Below are 26,159 nucleotides of genomic sequence, written 5' to 3'. Positions count from 1 at the left end.
ACCAACTCACATCATCATCCAGTGAAAGAGAGGGTTTTTAATTCTCAGGCACTTCCTACCCACCCATGCTTAGACAGAGTGGATTCTGCCCACCAGAGAAGACCCTCAGGTAGAGAGGTGCCAGGGTTGGTGACAAAGAGCATGAAGGCCAGCGATGAGATAGAAGGGATCTGTGCAGGCTCCCCCAGCACACCTGGGGTCAGATAGAGCACCTGGGAGGCCATCGCTTTAAGGATTCTAACCATCATGTAAAAGAACTCAGTGATGAAAGCCATCTGTCAGACTCTTCTGCACCAGCCCATGTACCAGCTTGGCCACCCTTCCTTTCCTCCCAGTGTCTCTCATTCCTTTAGCTATCTTTCCTTCTTGTGACCTTGCTCTTCCAGCTCCCAAATTATCGCCTCTTTTCTCAGCGGATGACCAGCCTTTGTCCCAGAGCTGAGTTTTCTGCTCCAAATATCTGGTATTTCACTGCCATTTCTGTTTTGGTTCTCTCTGAACTGTCCTATGAAAAATCCAGTGATGAGTCAGGAATGGGAACATTCCAATATTTCTCTGACTTTTCCTCAGATAGGAGTAAGGTCAAAGGGGTCTGATCATGTAATACCTCTTATTTATAGGGCACTTTACAGTTTATAAAGGAATCTCATGGAACCTTATTAAAAGGGCATGGAGGTTAGAATCAAAGGCATTGCACTTGCATCTTGGTTCTTTCAGGTACTAACTCTGCCCAGTGATGTTAGACAAGTCATTTCTCCATGTTGAGTTGCTTTCCTTGTCTATAAAATTGTAATAATCATGGTGATACCTGTTGTTCTCACTTCCCAGAGGTTGTTGCCAGGTTCAGCATGGCCACGGGCCCCGGAGAACCATCCAGAACTCACTCTATATCTCAGTTATCTGATTTTTCGCAATTTTAGTGTTCACAGCAGCCTTGGGAGAAGGTAAGTGAGATTGTTTTCATTGTTTTAAGGAAGCAGAGAAGCTCTTCTGAGTCAACTGCCAGAATCTGTAGTTCTCAAATGCATGCAAAGAATTATTGTAGCTTCACATCAAATCATATTTAAAAGACATTTGTAATGTTACATTCTTGAAGAGAAAAGCAAATGCATGACATTCTTTGAATAAGTACAGTCACAAATCTGAGATCTTGGAACAACTGAGAGAGTATGATACTTGAGTCATTTAGAAAAAGTTTTACTCTCCCTCTTAAAATTAGCCACATAGTTAACAGGATCAGTCATTTGAGATTCTAAAAAGTATTAATAGGGCTGGCTGAGAAAGCAAGAACTATGTACTTATCTGTTATTGCCCTTTTTTAAAAAAATCTCTCCAGTGATTTTTAATTTCCTAGATAGGGGGCAGTCAGCCTTTTGAAGAAACTCATTTATTTCAGCATCACTCTGAGTTCCTAATGTAAACGTCTTTGGGGGCTGATTTGGAGGAAGCAGGACAAGATATACAAGACATTTCCACTATTGCCTGGAGGCAATTTGCATCTCTTAAAGATGAAGAGGCAGAGGTTAAACATAAGCTGAAACTCATCATGACTTATATACCATGAGATTTTTTTTATATATCCTTTCACACAAATCCATTTTTAAAAGTTGAATATGTGATTTTTAAAGTCAAATATCTGCAAAGGAAATTGGACTGACCCGAAACCGCCTTCCGTGTTTAATGGTAAAGGATGTTGTGAAATCTGAAGCAATTTTGTTTTCCATGCACACATTCTTTTTTAGGAAGAAAATCTTTCTTTGCTCCACATTCCTCTTTGTGCCCACAGAAATGCTTGATTTGGTTTGGTATGAGTCAAACAAACTATTCTCATCACAAGTGGAGCAAAGAAAAAAAAAGAGCTTTTCATTCAAGTTATGGGTTCTGGAAAAAATTGTGTAAAAGCAGGCTATGTAACCGTAGTTGTTGGCCACTCTTCTGTGAGCTATCTGTAGAATAGTTATTTTTTCCTGCACCCAACAGAAAATAAAGGGCACAAAAAATTCAGCCTATTACAGTTTAGGGAATATAGAAAAGTGCTTATAGAACTCCTTTTTTTTCCCTATCCTATGAATGTTCATGCATGTCTACGGAGAATTCTTTCTCTTCTCTTTCCATGCTTCCGCCAAGATTGTGCTCTGTCAGCCTAGTAGGTTTAATAGGTGAACTACAAGACAGGAACAAGACAGCATTAGATATGGTTATATCTAACACTGAATTTCATGTGATGGCATGCACTACCTATTAAATCACATCTATCACTTGTGCTGTGATTTGGTTAGCACATTGTATAGGAATAATTATGATTCTTAGATCATAGTATTTAAAGGTGGATGTTTAATAAGAAGGAAGTTAAGATGAGCCAAAGATAGGAATGGCATGATGAGCTATTCCCTGTACTGCAGAAAGCTTCTTAGCAAATGAAAATAAAAATACCATCAATGATCACGGGGAAATCAAACTAAAACCTCCACAAATCCTCCTAGAGGTTGTTAAATCCAATCATCCAGGATAACAATTTGGAGAGAATGGAATAACTTCTCCATGCACTAGGACACAATTATGGTCAACTCTGAAGCTCTTTAAAATATTGAGTGTAAAGGCAAAGCTGGGATATGAAAATGAAAGCTTAAATTAGGCCTGAAAAATCAAAGGAGATTGGAACACCAGGGAAGAATCTCATGGTTTCATTGATGGTGGAGTCAGCAGGCCAAGGGAGCTTCGTGAGTTCCAGAAAATGACTTGGGAAAATCTCTTAGGGTCCTAAATCCAGGAAGAAATGGAAAATGCCATTCTGTCTGCCCACCTGCCTCCAAGCAAGACCACACTAAAACTTTTTAAAAATCCCGTGGAGTATCCACATTGCAATTTAGTAGCATTGTTGTATAAGAAACCTTGAGAAAAATTTTCCCTTCCAATAAACCAACATTGACCTAAAAAGAATTAGTTAACAGCTCTAAAATCATCACTGATTCTCAGATGGGAGTTGAACAATGAAAACACATGGACACAGGGAGGGGAACATCACACACTAGGGTTTGTCGGGGGTGGGGAGTAGGTGAGGGATAGCATTAGGAGAAAAACCTAATGTAGATGATGGGTGCAGCAAACCACCATGGCACATGTATACCTATGTAACAAACCTGCACATTCTGCACATGTATCCCAGAACTTAAAGTATAATAAAATAAATAAATAAATAATAAAACATTGTACAGAAGAGCCGGGCACCATCATTTGCAATGCCTTTGGAAATGAGTTGTGTATGTTTTGTCATACTGGTTTGAGATCTTGTTGGTAGAAAACACTAACCAACAAGTAAATGTCAAAAGATGAAAAAAGTTTTCCACTATGTTCTGTTTTCATTAAAAAAAATACATTTAATAAGTTGCTAAAGGAGAACAGGATGGCCATGTTAGAACACTGCCAAACTTATAAACTTCAACAGTCCCACATACTGAGATGAACAGAAAAATGCATTTCACAAGAAATAAAATACATTTTTCATCTTCTGGATTTGTTGAAGAAGAAGAAGAAAAAAAACCCACATCTGTCCCAAATTTCTTTGAAGAAACTGAATGCCATTCAGTTTTCCTAAGCCAATAGGCTTACCCTTTCTACTGGGTTACCGTAGATGGCTTTGTAAAAATAACTTTAATGCTATAATCCAACAAAATCAAGGAGACAAATTGAAAAATCTTCGTCTCTACTAACATCTTGGGAATGGAAATAACATTTTTCTTAGACGTAGGAAGAACATCAATATAAGTAATTAAATATTTATAGGGTTGTTCACCAAAGGGTTGCATACCATAAATACAGCATTTTATGCCTTTATAGTATCATTTTAAAAATGGGGATAATCACAGCCATTTCATAGTTCTTATGAAGATCATGTAAATTAGTGTGTATAGCTATACAAATATAAGGTGCATTTATTGTTATTCAATTTTATATTAGATTATGGCAGCATAAAGAAATGAGTAACAGCATGGACTCCCGAACAATAGGTTCAAATCTTTGCTGTTTCAAATCTTTGCTGTTTCTCACTGTTCAAATCTTTGCTGTTTCTCACTGTTTAACCTTGGGGAGGTTTCTTAACCTGCTTGTGCCTCTGTTTGCTCATTTGTAAAATGGGGATAATAAGAAAATCTACCTCATCTGGTTGTTATAAGAATTAACTGAGTTAATATGGGTAAGCACTTAGTGCCTGGCATGTAGTAAGCATGTTATAAATTATTTCTCGTTCTACTATTGTTGCTTCTGCTTCTGCTGCTGTTGTTATTGTTGGTGTTGTTTGTGTCATTGTTCCATTCTAACTGTCTCCCTGGGGACAGGCTGCAGCAACCTAAGTGGCCAAGGTTATCGACGAGGGTGTCTGAAAGTTAATCCCAGGGCTCACATTCTCCGGATTTCTAAGTTGGAGATTAAATGAATGGGACTGCGTTTATCAAGTCCAAAGGGGAGAGGAAAAGAAGGACTATGATTTAAGTCCAGGAAGCTCAGGGAAGCCCATGGGAAGGCCCAGTCTGGAAGTGATTCCTTATCACGCGGACCAGCAGTGCTTGTGCTTTGTACCTGGTTCCTAAGGCTGCTGTCCAGGGGGTGCCCTGAGGACCTAAGGGCAAGACACTGGGAACAGATAAAGGCCATCACTTGACCTCCCTCTGAAGGATTTGCTGCTACAAAATAGCAAATACTGAAAATGTTTTAAAGTGGCTCCCTAAAATGGCAAGGAAGTCAGAATTTAGTGTTCAGATAAATAATGCTTTTTGTGGGTGTAGATATAGCAGTCTTTCCAGATAAGATACACCTTCTGGTCTACCAAGAGACTATGTCGGTGAAGCTAAGAGTGCTGATTCAGTAGAGAGTCTCCAAACCATATTCATAAAGGACTGGATCTGTGTCTGCTTAGCTAATTCAGTAAATGCCGTAGAAAAATCTAAGTAAAATCATTGAAGACATCAGTAAAACAAAGGGGCAGTTGGCTTTATGTAGACAAGAGGTCTGAAGTGTTGATTTTCAACCACTAGCTGTTTTCTGCATGGATAAAAGAGAATATACTTTTCTTGTGCCTGAATATAGGCCTTTTCTTCTTTTAGGAGAAGATCACTTGAAACTTAGTGGTACTGCTTATTTTTACTTTTAGTTTACTTTTCTTCTGAGAAAAAGAGTTACGGAGAAATTTCCCTTGGATAGTGTCTCTCAAACTTTAGCCAGCTTTAGAAATGTCCAGGGTACTTGTTTAAAAATGCAGATTTCTGGGCCTCACCCTATGAATGAATCAACATCTTTGACCTGTGGGGGAAAAGCAAAAAGGTACATAAAAACATTAGGATGAGAAATGTCTTTCAGAAAAATTAATGATATGTGGACTACACCTCTTCATTTACAAAGTTAGAAAAGGAGTCGTGGTGAAATATGTGTCAGATTTTTTGATATAACTATCTCCAAATCTAGTTCCAAAATTTCACTCCATATGTCTTTTTTGTTTATTACATTTTATTATGTTTTTGATTATATGTTTTGTTTTTCGTAGAATATAGACTTAATTTGTTTCTAAAGAAGGGCATAGTTTTATGGTAGGCAGTTTGTTTGGAATTAATCCACATATAAATAAAGGAATAAATGACTAGGAAAAAATTACAAGAAGTATGAGTGGAAAAACATTAACTGGAGACACGACGTTCCCTCCTTTTTTAATATGTATGTTTTACATAACAGGAAATCCCCCGGTTTATTTTTAAAAGTATGTAACATACATGCTTAAAGAAATAACCATAATCTGCTCTTTCATGAGAATACAGATAAGACCTACTGAAATTCCTAAATACTACATTTTCTGGAAAGTTTCCAGCAATCACAAAGATGGCCTAGTATGAACAAAACTAACATCATCAGAGAAGAGCTACCATGATCTTTAAATTCATAATCCCCATGTATTCTATGACATGAGGTGAATCTTCTGAAGAGTAGGATATTCCCTGAATTAAAATGGCCCTTCTCTTCTACTTTCTTTTTTTTTGTCTTTTTTTTCCTTTATTATTATTATTATACTTTAAGTTTTAGGGTACATGTGCACTTCTACTTTGAATAAATAAATCCAACCTGATGTTTGCACAAGGATGATAGTTTCTGTGCACCCAGGCACTCTTCTTTATATTTTTGGCACCTGTTCTCTCTCCCTCTAGTTTATATCCGAGTTTTAAGGACGGTCTCCCTCCCTTTCCTTCCCTATTATTCCCCAGCCATTAAACACTTATCAGCTCTCTGTCTGACTGAGGAAATCTGAGCATGGTTACATTCAGAATTACTTATGTTTTTGTTTATATGATCAAAATGGATGTAAATGTGCTCTATTCTGCAAAGAAAATTGAATACTTGGATGATATGGTTAACTAGAAATGATACTAATATGTCGTTTTGTTTGAAAACAGAGCCAGGTTAACTGTTATTGTATAAAAAAGTCATTATTCTTCTTACAAAAAAATCCATAAGAGAAGTCTTTCCAGATATCATATATATTACATTCTAAACAAGGCATATTAGTAGCACTATTACCCAAGAAACAATGAGAGCCACAATCTGATTGATGCAGAGGACATTTACTTAGATACATCTAAAAGCAGAGATGGACAGAAAGGAGCAATTATTGGAAGGAATATCTGTGTCTTTATTGATCCAATACATTCATAAGAAGGCTAATCAATGAATTAGTAAACCTCATGTCATCTGAGGTCATGATTTCTATTTACACTGTTCATAGATTTCAGACTATATAGCAAGGAAAAAAACTTTCAGGAGGTCTAGGTTCTAATTCTGACTTTATGACCAATTAGTTCTATAGTATTGGGCAACTAATTAAGTTCTGTTGGATTCAGTTTCCCCTTTGCAAAATAAATGGATCGTACTAAAGAACCCTAAAATCACCTCTGGTATTAGTACTTTAAAATAAGCATGAGTGTTTCTGTGCGTGTGTGTGTGTGCATAAAACTAAGACATTCTCATTTCTTTCTATACAAAAATTCCATATAAATGCCTTTTCTCCATGCCTAACAATAAAACTAACAATAAGTAGCTGAGTAACCAATGACATTTTCAACTTGTCCATTTGAATTATAAACAAAACACTATGCAGATCTCATTGTTTCAGAGAAGCCTTCAGTTTGTAGGGTATAGGAATGGAACAGCAGAAAAAGTGAGGTATCCATCTCTCAGTCAAACCAAAGCTATCAACAAAATTAGGTTGACATAAATGATAAAGATCTTGGAGCTGCCTGTTAAAAAAGCTCTGGCAGGAAGAAGTGGGAGCTGTGTGCTTTCCCCGGAAGGTCCTTTGCAACAAAAATGGACAGTTTACCTTGAAAAATTACTTGTATACTTCCAAAGTCATTTATATAACCAAGTGAAAATATAAAGAAATGCTCTAGCTACAGAAAGAAACTAAATGAATAATGGAGGCAATTTTCCAGATATGGGGTCAGGGGAACAGAAATGCTGGATGTTTGACTCACTGAGATTGGCATTCAAACTGAGTGATCCATACACTCAATTCCTTATTGCAAAAAGAAGATCCTTGTGTTCTTTAGGGCCTTAGAGAAAGTAAAGAGAACCATGCCAGCCAAGAAGCACTTTAAAGTGCAATAAATGTTCCTTTTGAACTAAATGTACGTAAGAACTTGTGTGGTGGACACAGATATGCTACTGCTATAATAATTTCTGTTAAATGCCCTAAAAATGATGCAATATCCTTCTTACTACTGCAGAAATGCTAAAAGTTTATCCATCATCCTTGTTATTTTCTTTTTTCTATAACCTCTAACTCAACTAGGCTGCTGAAGGCCTCAGGAGCTTCCACTCCAATGTGTCCATTGGAAGGTACCAGATTAGCCCTAGGATTAATGAACTCTAGTCAACACCCATATGTACTTCCCTCCTTGAGAGGCGTGTTCAATATCCTCAGGCACCTTCAAGAATTAATTGATCTATTACTAGTTAGATAGGGAAGCATCATGTAAAGGGAGGGATGAGGGAAGAGGGAGGGCAGTTTGGAAGCACTGCCTTCATCAGAGGCATCGCCATGCAAGTAGGCAGTCATGTCCTCCTCCAAGACGACCAATAAGTTCTCAAACTCAAGGAGCGCCACCCAGCCTAGCAGTGCATAGAGTCTTGCTTGTATCCAGTGAGGGAGCTGGAGGCAATGTGTTCCATTTATTACATAAATGTAGCTCTGCGGGGCACGTAAGCTGACTTTGTACGTCTGAACCACACTGAAGCTGAGATAGTCCCTGAGCAAAAATAAACACAACTAGGGGCTTCTGGAAAATAGCTTAGAAGTTAGAGAAGCTTGGATTTTCTCTTTTATTTTAAAAACAACTGCCTTTAAAAAAATTTATATTATCTTTATTAAAGTCCAATAATTAGTATCCTAAGAAACTGTTAGCACAGGCAATATGAAGAGAGGAAAAGTTTGGTTGTTTAGGGAAATATTAGTTAATCTGGGTGCTATAGGTAAAAGATACACTTCTCTAAGTAGTAGGCTACTTTGTCCGATTTATTCATTCTATATTATCTTTTCAGTCAGAAAGTGGAAAGAGTTGTTTTAGAAGCCTTGCCATCTTTGTTTTCGGTCATTGGACAACAGTCTTGGTATGTGCCAGATATAATTTCTCCAGGTTTTATTCTACTCGCTTTTGTTTGAAAACATTCAGACAGTGAACTGTTATACAATGAAGTGTATCAAAAGTTCTGAATAAAAAGTAGTTCTGTAAGCAAATTATTCAACATGGGACAACTAATCCTTGCCCTTGACACATAACCTGAAAATGCTTGTCTTCCGCCCTTTGCTTAAGCTGTTTCTTCCACCCAGACTGCCCTTTTGATGATATTCATGGCTGCATAAACAAATCACATTATTAATTCTATCATTTATTCATTCAACAAATATTTATTGAAAGTATACTATGTGCAAGGTACAGTTCTAGATGGTGGGCAATGAACAAGACATAAAAATCCCTACCCTCATGGAGCTTCTATTCTATTGGAAAGAGATGAATAATATCAACTTTAAATGGCAGTAGCTAGATAAGCCTAGGTGAGAGGAAGCCTGTGTTATTCTTCCCCTGTTGAAGATTCATCTCTGCCATCACGTCCTCTCCCCTTCCTCTCCTGACCTCCCATTTTCATTGACCCATTGCACCAGCACTAGGTAGCTAAGGAAGGGGGTGGCCTGGAAACCCCAGGACAGGAAGCAAGAGAAGGAAGACATGGTTAGCTTGTGCATGGACAAAGCTAGCTGAACCCTATATGTAACAGTTCCCCCAGAGCAGTAGCTGGAGTAAGAAGTGGGGCCCAGATTATTTGACGTAATGTACGAAATATATCTGATAAAGCTACAGAAGACAGTGTTTTAAGGAACTGTCAATTGCATCCAATGCTGCTAATAAGACGAGGACCATCAGCAACATTGGAGGTCATGGTGACCTCGACAAGAATAGTTCTGTAGTGATGGGAGCCAAAGGCTGATTCATCCACCTAGTCTCACTCCTCCTCCAAATGACTATGAAAATATAAAACACAAGATAGTAACCCCATCAGCTTCTGCCACATAACCTTCAAATCTATCTTGGCAATCATCCTTTGTTTTTCCTTTTAGTTTCAAGGGATGTGGCAGTTTCCTTCATACGGATCTAAGGGCTATCCTGCTCTCTCCCAGCTTCTCAGAATCTTCAGCCTCTTCAGTATTCACTTTTCCACCTAGGTATTCAATATGTCCTTCTCTTTCGAGTTTTTCCCATCCCAAAGCCACCAGAGAGCCTGACACAGACTGCCTTCCCAATTTATGAAACAAAGATGTGGAATCCACGAGCACAGGAAGCATTTCAACATGCTCAGGTCTTCCCCAGCTCCACGTTCCCTTCCAGCTAACACTTTATTTCCCATCCCCTTCTTACCTTGAAAGAGCTTCCAACTTCACCGTTTCTATATTCTTACCTCTTCCTGTCACCTCCTTGCTGTCTGTCCTCTACCTCCACCATCACACTGAAACTGCTCTTGCCAAACTCATCAATGATGTTGTTGCTGCTCCACCCAAAGAATCTTTCCTTCCTTCTCTTTCTAGATCTCTTTGTGGCACAAGACTCCTTTGACCATTTCCTTCTTCCTGACACACTTTTTCCATTTGCTTCTTTGACATTGAGTTCTCCTGGCTTCTGTCCTTCTTCTCTGCCCTCCTTTTCTCACTTCTTTGAAGCCTCTTCTTCCTCTGCTCATGCATCAAGGGCTGGTGTTTCTATCCCTGGCCTTCTTTACTCCTGACTCTGTGGCTTTCCTCTGGTGCACTCATTCCCTCTCCTGGCTTTCATTACCTGTCCACATGCTGATGATGCCCAAAACCATATTGCCAGCCCAGCCCTCTCGAAGGCCTAGTGGATATTTGCACTTACAGGTCTGGAACACTCCCTTTTTTGAGACAGGGTCTCACTCTGTTGCCCAGGCTTCTGGAGTGCAGTGGTGCAATCATGGCTCACTGCAGCCTGGACCTCCCAAGCTCTGGTGATCCTCTCACCTCAGCTTCCCAAGTAACTAGGACTACAATCGTGTGCCATGACACCCAGCTAATTTTTAAATTTTTTGTAAAGATGGGATTTTGCCATGTTGCCAACGCTAGGCTCAAGTGATCTGTCTGCTTTGGCCTCCCAAAGTGCTGGGATTACAGGCAAGAGCCACCACACCTAGCCTGGACCACTCCTTGAATTCAGCTTGACCCAAATTGAACTTGAAACTTTGCCCACCTCCTCTCGGCAGACCTACTTGTCCTGCTGAGCTCCTAAGTAACAAGGCAATTCATAAACAAATCTTGTCAACTATAACCTCTCAATTGCTCTAGGACCTATTCAGTCCTTCCTAAGTATACAAGCAGATTATATTCTGTGGTCCTGTGCCAGTACATTTACAGTAGTTGTTGGAGCTAGCATCCATTTTGATTGGCCAGTGACCCTAGAGCACTGATTACTCAGTATTATTAATATCACCCCTGTTTACCACCTCTTTCTCAGTAAAGGCTGCCACCAGGTATTGCTTGGAATGGAGCAACACACCCTATGCTACTTACCTTTAGTCACTAATCCATTCACTACTCATCGGCCAGAGTCATGTTTCTGAAATTTGAATTTGTTTATATCTTTCTCCTACATAAAACCTATTGGTGGCTCCTTATATTCTAGATATCTAAAAAACTCTCTTCCTATTTTTTTTTTTTTTTTGGACTGGCTGCTGGCTAAATGGGACTCAGCCTTCAGGTCTCAATTCAGATGTCAGTTCTCCTGAAATGTTTTCTTGCTCCCTCCCCACCCAAATCTTGGCTGCTCCTGTTTTCTCTCATAGCATGCTGTACTCCTTGATTGAGACGTCCTTTCTGGCACTCTCTCCTACTTTACTGCATATTCTATCTGTAATCCATGCTGCTAAGCCTTTCAGCCCCACCATTCCAATGACACCACACATGTAAAGGCCACCATATTATCACACCCAGTGATGAGTCTACTATTCTCATGTTCCTGGACTTCTCAGCAACATCTGACACTGTTGGTCACAACTTCTGCCTTGAAATGCTGTGGCTTCCAGGACCACAATGCTGTCTTAATTTTCTTCCTGCCTCCTTTTTAGGTAGGAAGACCTTTTATAAGACCTCTGGACTTACTATTCCAGTAGGGGATTGAGTTGGTGGCCCCCAAATGATATGTTCATGCCCTAACCCTAACGCCATGCATTAAGTTAATATGACCATTAACTTACTTGGAAAAAATGTCTTAGCGGTGTAATTAAGTTAGGGATCTCTAGATTAATCATCCTAGTTTATCCAGGTGGGCCCTAAATCTAATGACAAATGTCCTTAAAAGAAACAGGAGAAGACACAGACACAAAAGAGAAGGCCATGTAAAGATGGAGGCAGAGATTAGAGCCATGTTGCTACAAACTAAGGAATGTCCGGAGCCACTAGAAGCTGAAAGAGGCAAGGACGGATTCTCCCCTAGAGCCTCCAGAGGGAGCGTGGCCCTGATGACACCTGGACTTCTGGCTCCTAGAACTGTGAGAGAATAAATTTCTATTGTTTTAATCTACCAAGGTCATAGTAATTTGTTACATTAGCCCTAGGAAACCAATATAATGCTCAAACGGAGTTCTTAATTTCCTCTCCCAAGCCATTTTCTTCCTGGTCTTCCTGATATCAGTCAAGTGTGCAAAAATCCACAAGTTCTTCAGGCCTAAAACCATACGATTTATTCTTGGTTCCTCTCTTTTTCTCCCACTTCACATCCCATGCACCAGCTTTATCCTCTCTATTTAAAAAAGTTACCCAAATCCTGATTACTCCTCACTGAATCCACCATTACTACACAAGTTCAAGGCTTCAACATGCTAAGTAGTTTTCCTGCTTCTTCCATTCTTAACAATTCCAGCCAACTCTTAAACTCAGATCCCATCACAATTCTGATTAAAATCTTCCAGTAGCTTCCCAAGTTCTTGGACTATGGACTCAGGGCCCAAAAGATCTAGCCCCAGCCACTGTCCAGCTTCCCCTCCACTACTTCCCTTATGGTGACCTCTTGGGCTGCCTATCTGTTCCTCAACATCCCCACGCTCCTCCCTCTCACTGGCACTTCCCATGACATCTGGGTCTTCTGTGGCCAACTTCTCTCATCAGTTAGATCTTTTCCTTCCAGAGCCTTTCCCTAGCCATCCAATCTAAAATAGCCTTCCATGTCTTTTCATCATCTACCCTGCTAAACCAATTTACTTTATTTGCAGCATTAATGATCTAAAATTGCATTATTATGTATTTACTTGCTTGTTGATTATTTTCCCTACTAGAATGTAAGCTCTGTGAGAGAAAGTGCTTTGCCTATTCATCAAACAACCCCCAGAGTCTGGAACAAAGCTTGTCATGCAGTAGACCCTCAATATATATTGTTTGAGTGATCAGATGAATGCATTTTAACTGCCTGCTTACCCTCTCCTTCACTGTTGTGTATTCAGTGCTTACCATAGTACCTGACTATGTATATGTGATAAACCAATGGGCATATGAATGAGTGAGTATTTTCTTGATCACTCCAGCTGAAAGGAATCTCTCCTACCTCTGAACGTATACACGCTATTGCTTTATATGTTGACACATGATTGTGCCTTCACGTCAACTCATTTCTCTATGCCATCTCTCTTTCTCACTATAAACTCCTTTAGCTCAAGGTCATGATCTCTCTCATCTTTATTTCCCACACGACATATTTTGCCACATGTTACAGAGAGCAGCACTTCAATGGATATTTGGTGATTGACTGACTGAATGAATAAATACATGAATGATCACAAAGGACACAGTCTGGCAACTTGTAAACTTCCACTTGCTTAAGACTGTTCAATCCATTCCTACTTGTCCCAGATTCTCTATAGCTCTCCACCAAATCCACCACTTGATATATCAGAGGATCAGAAAAACTTTACTTCTTCCCTCTGAGCAGTGAATACAAGAGGCAGCAAGTAGCAAAACACTCATGATACCCATGGGTCTATTGGACTCTTTTTTGGCCACTAACTCACTTAATTTGGTGTAGTTTAGCACATTACAAGATTGTTCAAGAGTACTATAAATGATGTCAGACACCATCAGAAACCACTTCAGAAAATCATTGCCTGTAGCTGGATCAAACGGTGAACACCTGGAAACTAGCAATGCTAGGAAAACAGAATAAATCATGTTTTCTACTCTACCTCTTAGAGATTTACACCTTTTTGCCCTAAAGGATGTCCATATTTTTAAAACTTTTAGGCTACTATAATATATGTATAAGTCATTTGTACAATAATAAAACATTTGGGTACCTGATTGAAGAGGAATTATTCTGGCTTCTCTCGCTTCTCTGCAATTATTCTGAGCAACTTTCAAGTCATTTTATTTATTCTGGTCATTTATTCAGGTTATTTTAATGTGGTACTACTTTCAACAAGTTAAACAAAGACAATCATATGTATCCAAATAAATAGATAATAATAGTGACATTTGAATGTTCAATGGATTATTACACTTAGAGTATTTTTAAATGACTTTAAAAAGCAATATGGTAGTATTTAACTGCTTTAAGCACACTAGTTTAAGCAAAATGCAGAGCTCAGAACAATAATACTTTTCTTTTTTTTCTATCTCAGAGCAAGTTGTAAAAACAGGTTGATAAGACAGTTCTTGTGTGAATGATAGTTAATGCACCCCAATTTTAATCCAATCATTTCTTTCTTTGAGTGTTCAGTCGCTCACTAATGCCTACTTTGTGCCTCACAAAATGGTAAATGTGGTCAAAATGACTCCACCAGGAAAACATAACTTAAACTAAATTATGAATAGATTCAGCCACTGGGCAACAGTGTGTGTCTCCACAGCAGCAACCCTTGTCAAAGAGACAGCAAAGCTGAGCTTCCTTAAAGTAGTGTGGGAAAAAGAAAGGAGATGTGGGAAAAATTAAGACTTTTGGTGGGGGGTCATTTTTATAGCTTGAACGTGGTTTATCTGAAATTTTGTGAACTTGATATGCTATTGTGTTCTGGGCTGCAGAGTTCAAAAAGAGATGGTTTGTTTGAAATTATGGCACCAAAATGTGTTTCCACTTAGGATTTTACAAAACAAATGCTTTGGAGATTCAGAGAAGGGGGCAGCATGGAAAGAAATAACTTTCCAATTTTATTTTAACATTAGTTCTTGGCACCCAGAGTAATTTGGTCCCAGTACACTATGACAATCACATCTGTCAAGCCCCTCTTGGATTTATCTCAGACTTGAATGGAACACACAAAAATGCCCAGAAGGATTTTGTTCTTCTAGAAAATGAACCTGCTTCACTTTGAGGACCCTTCTTAAAAGACTGTTACTTCATTCAGCTGTTCCTAGACTGAAAATATTATGAACCATACCCTGGGCTTCCATGTTCAAAAAATGTAAAATCACAGAATTAATCAACTGAACAAAAATGTCTCCAAGTAGACAGTTTTGTCTCAAGATTTTTTTTCTGCTATATTGAATGGCCTGCAATATAGTGGATAAAGAAACTGTGTGTGTGAGTGTGAGCGTGTATGTGTGTTTCTGTGTGTGTGTGTGTGTGTGCTGTGTGTGTATTGGGGGCTGCTTTGTTGTGGCTGTTTCCCCCTTCCTTCTTAGGATCTGAATGAACTAGGAATGCCTTACTGGAGTTAGTTGTTCTCAGCCGTTTCCTCTGCCTCCACACCATGCAAAGTCAGAGGGAGCTGGGAAGGGAATAGAGACCTGTCAGAATGTGTCAGTGAGGAGGTGAGCACGGAACATGCGCACTTTGAAAAAGTCAGTTCTGGCAAGAATTCACCCTTATCCTTTTCAGGATCACTCCCTTACACCGGTAAACTTTTAAAAAGCTGAAAGATAAACCTACAAACAGAAGGTCTTTTTAGAGATATATTTCCTAAACTTGTCATTCACATACGATCTTCATGATTTTAGACATATTCAAGGATCACCACCTATGAGTTATTTAATCCTTGTTAGCAAATTTGACTCTTAAAAAAATCTAAATTTATTTATTTTGTTAAGGGGAAGTTTCTTTCACTATCATACATAGATGTGCTGGTTACATATATATTTATATATTTATCTTAAAAGTACATTTATATATTATGTATATATTATATATTATGAAATGTGAATATATAATGTATGTATATTATATGTATGATTATATTTATATATAATACATATTTTTCTGAAACAGTATGTATTAAGTGTATACAGATATATTTATTTTTATTTTTTATTTTTATTTTATTTTTGAGATGGAGTCTTGCTCCATTGCCCAGGCTGGAGCCCAGTGGCATGATCTCAGCTCACTGCAACCTCTGCCTCCCAGGTTCAAGTGATTCTCCCACCCCAGCCTCATGAGTAGCTGAGATTACATGCATCAGCCACCACACCCGGCTTATTTTTGTATTTTTAGTAGAGACGGGGTTTCACCATGTTGGCCAGGCTGGTTTCGAACTCCTGACCTCAGGTGATCTGCCCACCTCGGCCTCCCAAAGTTCTGGGATTATAGGCGTGAGTCACCACGGCTGGCCTGTTTTTTTTATTTTTTGAGACAGAGTCTTGCCCTGTCATCTAGGCCGGAGTGCAGTGGCACAACCTCAGGTCACCGCAACCTCTGCCTCCTGGTTCAAGTGATTCTCTTGCTTCAGCCTCCCGAGTAGCTGGGATTACAGGCATGAGCCACTGCTCCCGGCTGAGATACATTTATATCTAGAAAAATATTTGCCACCTAAAAGCCACTCACTTTTGGAAACATTGGTTTGAAGTATCCCATAGTTGAATGATTTTGCAAACAAAGATGAGAGGCTCAGACACTGACATGGCACAAACCCACTTATCAGGAGTATATATAGCTGATGCTGCCTTTCTTTCCTTGGTGACTCTCTTCTCTTTTTCTGTTCCCTTCTGCTTTAAATTATTCCAGCATCCCTTCCCACTGTCATGCTTTCCTCTCCTTCAACCCCTTACCTTGACACACTCCACAGAGACTATATATAACCTTTGTTTTCCAACAAAGCAGGGATAATACATTCATGTCTCCCAGGGAGAGTAAGCAGTCAGTTCTACAAAAGTGTGGTTTCACTGTGAGAAAGGAACCCCGATGTCCCCACATCCTACCTAACTTCACATTCCTCCGTGAAACTGCATGTTAATTACATGAGGTCACCAAAATATTGGAGGCATGAGATCCTATTCTAAAAGTAAAGACTCTAACATAGTAACTGAAATAATGAATTGAGGCACAGTTTTTATTAAACAATGATAGGAGAAACACCTGTTAACCAAAAAAAAAATAAAAGAAATTCTAAGACTATATTTTATGACTGGGTGATCTAATTTGAATATATGTCCCTGCCAAATCTCATGGTGAATTGTAATCCCCAGTGTTGGAGCTGGGGCCTTGTGGGAGGTGTTTGGGTCATGGAGATGAATCCCTTGTGGCTTGGTGCTGTTCTCATGATAGTGAAAGAGTTCTCAAGATCTGGTTGTTTAAGTGTATGGTTCCTTCCCCTGCTCCCAACACACACACACACACACACACACACACACACACACACACACACACACACACTCTTTCTCGCTCCTGCTTTTGCCGTGTGACATGCCTGCTCCTGCTTTGCCTTTTTCCATGAGTAAAAGTTCCCTGAGGCCTCTGTAGAAGCTGAGCAGATGCGGGGCCATGCTTGTATAGCCTGCAGAAATGTGAGCCAATTAAACCTCTATTCTTTATAAATTATCCAGTCTCAAGTATTTCTTTATAGGAATGCAAGAATGGTCTAATACAGAAAGTTGGTACCAAGGAATGAGGAATTGCTATAAAGATATCTGAAAATGTGAATGTGACTTTGGAACTGGGTAACAGGCAGAGGTTTGGAGGAGTTTGGAGGGCTCAGAAAAAGACAAAAAGATGAAATAAAGTTTGGAATTTCTTAGAGACTGGTTAAATGATTGTAACCAAAATGCTGATGGTGATATGGACAGTGAAGTTCAGGCTGATAAGGTCTCAGATGAAAATGAGGAACTTATTGGGAACCGGAGCAAAGGTCACCTGTGTTATGTCTTAGAAAAGAACTTGGTTGCATTCTATTCATGCCTTTGGGATCTGTGGAAGTTTGAACTTCAGAGTGATGATTTAGGCTATCTGGCCAAAGACATTTCTAAGCAACAAAGCATTCAAGATATGACATGGTTGCTTCTAACAGCATACATTCAGGTGTGCAAGCAAAGAAATGACTTAAAGTTGGAACTTATATTTAAACAGGAGTAAGAGCATAAAAGTTTGGAAAATTTGCAGCCTGGTCATGTGGCAAAGAAAGAAAGAGCTTTTTTAGGAGATGAATTCAAGGAGACTGTGGAGCAACCACTTTTTAGGAGATTTGCACAAGTAAAAAGTAGCCATGTGCTAATAGCCAAGACGATGGAGAAAAGACCTCAAAGGCATTTCAGAGATCTTGGAGGCAGCCCCTCTCATCACAAGACCAGAGACCTAGGAAGACTGAATAGTTTCATGGTCCAGGCCCAGGGACACCCTCCCCACTCACACCTGCACCCCTACCCAACCCCCTCACCCTCCCCCCAGCTTCACACTGTTCTGCACAACGTTGGGACAATGCTCCCCACATCCTGGCCACTCTGGCTCCATCCTCAGCTCAAAGGGCCCCTGATACAGATTAGGCTGCTGTTTCAGAGGGTGTAAGCCATAAGCTTTGGCAGCTTCCATGCGATGTTAAGCTTGTAGGCATGCAGAATGCAACAGTGAAGGAGGCTTGGCAGCCTCCATCTAGATTTCAGAGGATGTATGAAAAACCCTGGGCACCCAAGCAAAAGCTTGTTGCAGGGTTAAAGCCCTCATAGAGAACCTCTACTAGGGCAATGCAGTGGGGAAACGTGTGGTTGGAAGCTCCACACAGAGTCCCCACTGGGGCACTGCCTAGTTAAGCTGCGGGAATGAGGCCACCATCCTCCAGACACCAAAATGGTAGATCTACTAGCAGCTTGCAGTCTGTGCCTGGAAAAGTTGCAGACACTGAACAACCTATGAGAGTTGTTTTGGGGGCTGAACTCTGCAAAGCCATGGTACAGAGGTGCCCAAGCCCTTGGAGCCTACCTTTTGCACCAGTGTGCCCTGGATGTGGCACATGAAGTCAAAGGGGATTATTTTGGAGCTTTAAGATTCAATGACTGCCCTGCTGGGTTTCAAAATTGCATGGGGCCGGTAGCCCCTCTCTTTTGACCAATTTCTCTTTTTTGGAATGAGAATGTTTACCTAATGCCTATGCCCCCATTGTATCTCGGAAGTAAATAACTTGTTTTAATTTTACAGGCTCATACATGGAAGGAACTCATTTCCAGATGAGACTTTGGATTGGGGACTTGGGATTTTTGATTGAGTTGATTCTAGAATGAGTTAAGACTTTGAGGGACTGTTGGAAAGGCATGACTATATTTTGCAATGTGAGAAGGACATGAGGTTAGCAGGGCCAGGGGCAGAAAAATATAGTTTGAATGTCCCCATCAAATCTCATGTTGAACTGTAATCCCCCGTATTGAAGGTGGGGCCTGGCGGGAGGTGTTTAGGTCATGTGGGCAGACCCCTCAATGGCTTGGTAGTGTCCTCATGATAGTAAGTAAGTTCTCATGAGATCTGGTTGTTTAAAAGTATGGTACCTCTCTCTCAACTCTCTCTCTTGCTCCTGCTTTTGCCATGTGATGTGCTTGTTCCCACTTTGCCTTCCACCATGAGTTAAAGCTCCCTGAGGCCTTCCTGGAAGTCAAGCAGATGCTGGGAGCCAAGCTTGTACACATTGCAGAACCATAAGTCAATTAAACCTCTTTCTTTATAAATTGCCTAGCCTCAGGTATTTGTTTATAGCACTGCAAGAATGGTCTAATACACTGGGCAACTGCTCAGCCTCCCATTTCATTTAATTTGAGCATAGAAAATGATGGCTGGATTTAGAAATCCAGGTACAAATGCAGAAAAAGAAAAAGAAAGGAGTATCATTTATTCCGTGTTTTTTCTTAATTCAGTTAGAAATGGTTATACGATAGAAAACAGAAACTTTTTGTTTTGATTGCATTTTTAAAATGAATATTTGACCCAAAAGATATGTCAAAAGCAAACAGTTTTAAAGTACTTAATACTTTTAAACTTAACATTACTTTCTGCTTGGCAGGTTCACTGACACTTTGATGATTTGATGCATAATACAGAAGGTTTTAGTAGGATACAAGGATCTTATTTTATGTAAGACCTAAATAAAATATTCTGCTCATGACAAAAATTGTAATTCAATCAAAAGACAACTGATCCTACCCACTCTGGTCTTATGTTTCCCCATTTGTAAAAGGAGTGGGTCCAATGAGAGGGTCTTCAAGCCCCCCTTCTAACTCTAAAAATTTATAATTCTGAGGTCCTGCATTTCCCAAAGATATAAAATGCTTTATCTTGGTGTCGATCAGATAACTAAAGAAGCAAACACGGCCTAGTGCGGTGGCTCAGGCCAGACGTGGTGGCTCACGCCTGTAATCCCAGCACTTTGAGAGGACGAGGCAGGCGGATCACTTGAGGTCGGGAGTTCAAGACCAGGCTGACCAACATGGAGAAACCCTGTCTCTACTAAAAAAACAAAATTAGCCAGACGTGGTGGCACATGCCTGTAATCCCAGCTACTCGGGAGGCTGAGGCAGCAGAATTGCTTGAACCCAGGAGGCAGAGGTTGCAGTGAGCCGAGATGGCGCCATTGCACTCCCGCCTGGGCAACAAGAGTGAAACTCTGTCAAAAAAAAAAAAAAAAAAAAGATGAAGAAGAAAACACAAGTTAAAATATTAGAAAAATTATATACTTCTGAGTTTATTAACCAAACACACTAAATATTTGTGTATTCACAATTTCCCTATCTTAAAATTATCTAAAAGTCCAACATCCAGCCTGGTTAAGTGTCATTTTTTATATTTGTAATTAAAAATAAAACAACTACTCAATGTTATCATGTACCAAAATTGCACGTCAGGAACAAAACATTAGTGAGTTGAATTGCAGTCATCGTATATGTCATATTTCAGTGCTTGATTCTAGTCTGGGACAGAGACATATATGGCTCCATATCTCTTTAAAATTTTTAAAAAATTGCACGTCTGTCTTTTTCTGATTTGATGTAAGGCTTTAATGTTGATATGCTATTTTATAGGCTCCTTAAACTAAAAAAACTAGTGTAGATAAAAAACAAACTCTATGTCTAAGAAATTTACCCTGAACAAAGGCTGCGAGGGAAAAAAACCTTCATTATTTTAGCTGAAAAATGGCAGATTAGTTCATTGAGTTTTAACCAAGACTTAAACCCAGCATAAGTTTGGGGTGGGATAAGGTCAGTAGGTATGGGTGTTGGGGGGGCGCCTACAAGAGCCCCTTATGGCCCAGCTGAGGTCTCATACTTCTTTACTTTTGAGATTATTTCTAAAAGAGATTAAATATTCTGTTATTCTATTTATTTTGTGCTACACGCAATAATTTATAAAATATCATTTGAAATACACTAACATTTAGGAAATCTGATTTTGCAATTTGTTCATTTTTTTAATGTATTCAGAAGCCTTGAGAAATGTAGCGGACTTGATGACTTGATTGTGGCTTCATTATTGGTTTCTAGAGCTGCTTATTGGTTACTGACAGAATCTAAGCTCCATGAAACATGGGATGTTTGTCTATTTCACCCATTGCTGTGTCCCCAGTGACCAGAACAGTCCCTGGCACACAGCAGGCACTCAAACAAAATTTGGCTAATAAATAAAGGACATTAGTATATTTGTGATTTCTGTTTGCAAAATGTCCATTCTCGAGTGAGAGAGAGGACTTTGGGGAAGCCTGCAGGAATTAATTGATAAATAATGTAATATTTCAATCTTTCTATGGGATAGCCCTCAAATTGTGTTCTGATCCATTCTTTAAAACAAGAAAAAGTGAATAAGCGAATACCCAATAAAAGCAGGCAGCAGTAATAGATAATACAAACGAGGATGCAATTTTTAGTTACTTCTCAAACTCTCTCTCTCTCTGTCTCTCACTTCAGGCTGTTTATATTGGTCAGAAGAGAATTGGATGGATGGATGGATGGATGGATGGATGGATGGATGGATGGACAAATAGGTAAGACTGGGAAAGACTGACTGCTTTATCTCCCCTTTAGAAACTTGATAATTATAGCAATAATAGCTAATACAGGGCATACATGGTGCTTATCTTGTGTCAGGCTCTGTTCTAAGGGCTTTATATATAAGATATGTATCAATGGAAGTAATTCTCACAACTACCCTGAGAGATATGCCCTATTTCTGACTCCATTTTGCAGATGAGGAAATTGAGGTGCAGAGATATTGACTTGCCCAAGATCACACATTTAGTCAGTGGTAGAATCAAAAGTTACATCACAGTGGGGTCTCTGGAGTCCACACTCCTAACCACTTTGGTATAGTGCCTCTAAGACTCAGTAAAGAAACATCTCTACCTCTCTTTAACCCACTGTTCCCAAAATTATTTGACCACAATGTACCAGTCAATATCTCTAGAACATAATCTGGCAAACACAGAAGCATGATATTTGTTTGGTACCTTACAAGTCAAAATGTTTGACCTTGTAAATAGGGAAATGAGTTATAATCAGAAATGTTCTCCTAATTTTAGGAAAGAGTTAGCATGAATTGAGTTTGAATTCTCAGCTTCCACATGCCATATAACTCACCTATGAAACAACAGAAGGAGGCAAGATATTCTTTGCCATTTCTTAAAAATGAAACAACTTCTTTGATTGATATTCGTGAGTTGCAAACCAAACAAAACTATGTAAAAAAGTGTGTAGCTGGCAAAATGGCATGACAAACGATACCACGAAGTTCATGAGGAAAAAAAGCTAAGAAACGTTCCATTCTCCAAAGTAATTGAAACCTAGGCTTTACCATTCACTCATGAACCATTCCAGCTGAGAGGTTCTTCTCACAGCCACCAGCAGACCCTGAGTGAACCCTGGTGCAAAATCTAACGTAGAACACTGCTGTGTTGTGCATGCCTGCATAGGCCCTCAGGAAGGGGAAATAGGTTTGGCTAGGTAAGGATATATTTCTTAGGGAATAGGAAAGACAAGCTTGCCCCTCTCAAAGGCACACAATCCAGGTCTGCCATACAGAAGAGGGAGCTTTGAGCATCTTTATTTTAGCTGCATTGTGAATTCCTGCTCCCATCCACCAATATCAAGTTTAAGGTAGGGAAGGGTGTCAGGTGGGAATGACAGAAGGGCAAGACCCACAGGTAGAAAAAAGCTGCCAAGTCACTCCATTCTCACCCCTTGTCACCTGGGGTGGACATCAATGGCAGCTTTGTCTTAAACAAGAGCTTTGGTCAAGCAAAGGCCTTTTGCAATATGCCGACAGCTTTGGTTTAGTTTTACCACTAATCAGTGCTGAATGGAACGTGGATTCAATACACTCTCAAAAGGAAAGGGCTTGGTAAGCTGAGGCTTTCTGGGTTTTCTCTGGAACTTTTTTATTAAAATTCTGATTATTGCTGGGTCTACAAATCAGATAGTAAAAGAATCCAGAATATATGGCCATGCTTCATAATGCATAGCATATGAACTAACTTGCAAACCATGCTCTTTTAAATAATGAGTAGAGGAAAACTGGCTTTTAATTATTTTACTGCTAAGCTCTAAAGTTTATTTTACTAAATATAACTTTTAATGTTATTAATTAACATAACTTTTGAACAAAGGAAATATCCTATGTTGATGACTGTAAAGAATCACACGCATATCCATTCTCATAGTCTTCCAAAGTTAAAGGTACAGTATGAGATACATCATTCAAATACATAATGAAATCCTTGAGTGGTTCAATGGACGGCTTGAATTAATAAAAACATAGGGAAATTATTCTTTAAAACCATGAATTCACAACTACAAAGCCTATTTTTGCTTTGCTATTATTAATACAATAAGAGGTTTGACTTTGACCCTGAAATCACAAACGTGGAAAATATTAACAGTATTATATTGACATGTCTGAGCCTCTCTTTTTCTGTATTAAACTGAGGCTTCTGATAAGTTTGAAGGAGTCCCTATGGCACCAAATAAAACTAAACAATTTATACAGCCTAAGATCAAGGAGGTCTAGTGAACCAAAAGATCCCAGCTCCCTGATAAAAGGAAGTCTATTTGAAACCACTGGCAATTATTAACGTTTTAAAACTATAATTTAAGAAATCATTCTTGTTAAAAATAAATATTAACCTTTTGGAAAATCTAACCTTTCTAATAATCTATATAACAGGCTTTTCAAAAACATTTCAGATTCATGTTGATAAAAATGTGTTCATATTATTAACCTAGCCTTTTTCCCTCAACCATGATACATTTAAACTAAGAATGAATTAGAAGGCTGCAATTGTCTTTAATGTAATAGCATATCTATTATAATAAATTGTCTTTTGGAATGTTATGGCTTTTCCCCAGAAGTATTTAATTTTTTTTTTTTTTTTTTTTTTTTTTTTTTTTTTTTTTTTTGAGACGGAGTCTCTCTCTGTAGCCCAGGCTGGAGTGCAGCGGCGCGATCTCGGCTCACTGCAAGCTCCGCCTCCCGGGTTCACGCCATTCTCCTGCCTCAGCCTCCGGAGTAGCTGGGACTACAGGCGCCCGCCACCACACCTGGCTAATTTTTTGTATTTTTAGTAGAGACGGGGTTTCACCGTGTTAGCCAAGATGGTCTTGATCTCCTGACCTCGTGATCCGCCCGCCTCGGCCTCCCGAAGTGCTGGGATTACAGACGTGAGCCACCGCGCCGGACCTCAGAAGTATTTAATTCTTAAGATTGGGTTTTGGTAACAAAATAAGATGGGATTTTTGTCTTCCAGATCATCACTTAATCTCCTCTGGGGTAACAAAGCAGCAGTTTGTTATAACCTGTGAGTTCTGCAGGTTTACTCTGTACATCCCTACCAGGGAAACTGCTGTGGTGTCACAGATTACAGTGGAAGACACATGCTGCCTTTCTCTTGTTTTCCATCTAAATAGACCAGTAGCCATGAGCCATGCTTGAGATGGAACATACTCCAGAGATAAGCATATAACAAAGTGGAGTAGCTAGGAAGCAATTGTAACTCGTTGTGATACTTCAAATCAGTATTCAAGACTAGCTTACCCCAAGTGGGATAACAGGCCTTTTGCAGCCTGAAAAGAATGTGCATGAATCTGAGTGCCTATAAATATTGTTGCCTACAGCTTGGTGGTTCTTTGGACGTCATGTTTTCTTTGACTTTCTATTGAAATTACCACTTTGGTAAAGCTTGCAGGATAAACCTTATTTCCAAAAATAGTTTTTGTCAGAGAAATAAAGCAAAAAAAAAAAAAAAAAAAAAAAAAAATTGTGAATCTTAAGAGGTCATTCCTTTTAATCCTGGTTAAGTATAAGCAATTTAGAATATTTAAATGTAGTGATATTTACAAATTGTTAGAATGGGCATTAATCCTCTTTAATCTTTAGCGACATTACGGAGGCAGTGCTCTATTAAGAGAAGGAAAGTACTGAGACCATTTTTTAGCTGAAAGTGTCAGTCAATGAAATTGAGCTGTGTCCTCAAAACAACAAAATGCAGTTTAAATTGATCTTCAGACTCTCAAAAATGATGTTTTCATTTCAAATATATATATGGTTACAATAATTAATGTGTTCTATTGATTTGCTTGACAACTATTAATACACCCCATGTTACCAGGATAATCTGAGTCCTTTTGAAACTCCTTAAATGGAAGTATTTTTGAATATCATGAGCTGTAGTTGATGCCAATTTTTGGTCCTATAGAGTAGCTTAGTATTCCCAAAAGACTGTTTCTCAATTTGTTTTTGGTTTAAACAATTGGTGTTTAATTTAACTAAGGAAAACCTTAAACTTAAGATTCAGTTGTGGCAACACAGAATGAAATGGGATTTTTGTCTTCCAGATAAATAGTCATTAAGTTCAGCTCACAAATCTCTTTAGTCTGTATATAAGTATAGCAAATGTTAATAATTATTTTTAAGTGCGCTTTGAATAATGTTTGGTCTCATTAATTAAACACTTTCAAATATTTAAACTTTGTTTATAAATTTAATATATTCTATATTTTTAAGTACTTCAATTATCTAAATTATAGAAATTACGGCAGATATTTAAGAAGCTGTTTTATATCTTGTACATTAAACTTGAAGACACTGAAGTTCTTTTAAATGGTCCAATATTGTATATGAGCTTAGTAACATTTCAGTTTAAAATCTCAAGTCTAAATAAAGTGATAAACCATCCCTAACTTAGGAGATGTCTGGTATACAGAGCTTTCTATTTTAAAATGAAGATAATTCTGAGCAAATCAGGAGAAATTGGTCGCCCTAAGTCAAAATCACACAATTACAAATTTTCAACTGAAGTCGTAAGACTGTCATTCCAGGAAGACAAATTTGTAAAATAAGAAATATGAACAGCTTTCTTCTTAACCACCAAATATTATTACTTCCATTTTAATTATTGCAATCCTTCCT

General features: G+C 38.9%; 1 protein-coding gene across 4 annotated transcripts in view; it reads right to left on the bottom strand.

Moving 5' to 3' along the window:
* The window catches only part of LOC743191 (protein CASC2, isoforms 1/2), a 165,019-nt gene that overhangs the window by 108,477 nt on the left and 30,383 nt on the right, over nucleotides 1-26,159 (bottom strand). For 2 of the 4 annotated variants that reach the window (XR_008537486.2, XM_003951763.6), the window contains one exon: nucleotides 3,355-5,295. The exons of the other annotated variants lie outside the window; for them this stretch is intronic. The gene's annotated coding sequence lies outside the window, so the exon portion shown is untranslated. Of the gene's footprint in view, nucleotides 1-3,354; nucleotides 5,296-26,159 lie in introns of those variants that run through there. 4 annotated transcript variants of the gene reach the window in all.

The sequence above is a fragment of the Pan troglodytes genome, chromosome 8 (assembly GCF_028858775.2).
Source record: "Pan troglodytes isolate AG18354 chromosome 8, NHGRI_mPanTro3-v2.0_pri, whole genome shotgun sequence".
Classification (NCBI taxonomy): Eukaryota; Metazoa; Chordata; class Mammalia; order Primates; family Hominidae; genus Pan; species Pan troglodytes.
This window is presented reverse-complemented; position numbering and strand designations above follow the sequence as displayed.